Source organism: Penaeus monodon, chromosome 20, assembly GCF_015228065.2.
Source record: "Penaeus monodon isolate SGIC_2016 chromosome 20, NSTDA_Pmon_1, whole genome shotgun sequence".
NCBI lineage: Eukaryota > Metazoa > Arthropoda > Malacostraca > Decapoda > Penaeidae > Penaeus > Penaeus monodon.
Window position 1 is genome coordinate 44,576,048 of NC_051405.1, and position 290 is coordinate 44,576,337.

A 290-nucleotide genomic window follows, 5' to 3' on the forward strand; every position below is an offset into this window, starting at 1 on the left:
GCTTGGTATGCGTAGTTAAGTCTTTGGTTCAGCTCAGCGCATTACCTTATATGATTTTTGTCTCATGCAATACAAATATCATTACGGAAGTTCTCAGATAATGAAACGAAAGTAGACAATCTCCCTAGATTTATCAATGTTATATTAATACGTACAAAAGCATTTGCCATTTTTTTAACTGGTAAATTCAAAGCCAAATTACCTGTGATAAAATATAAGGAAGAACACTATCATTGTTATGTTGTCGTTGCAATAACAATTGTAAGGATTTGCAAGAATTATATAACTCG

General features: G+C 31.7%; 1 protein-coding gene across 1 annotated transcript in view; it reads right to left on the reverse strand.

Annotated features, from left to right (window-relative positions):
* Positions 1-290, reverse strand: part of LOC119586014 — a 21,958-nt gene that overhangs the window by 14,510 nt on the left and 7,158 nt on the right. The window lies entirely within an intron of this gene.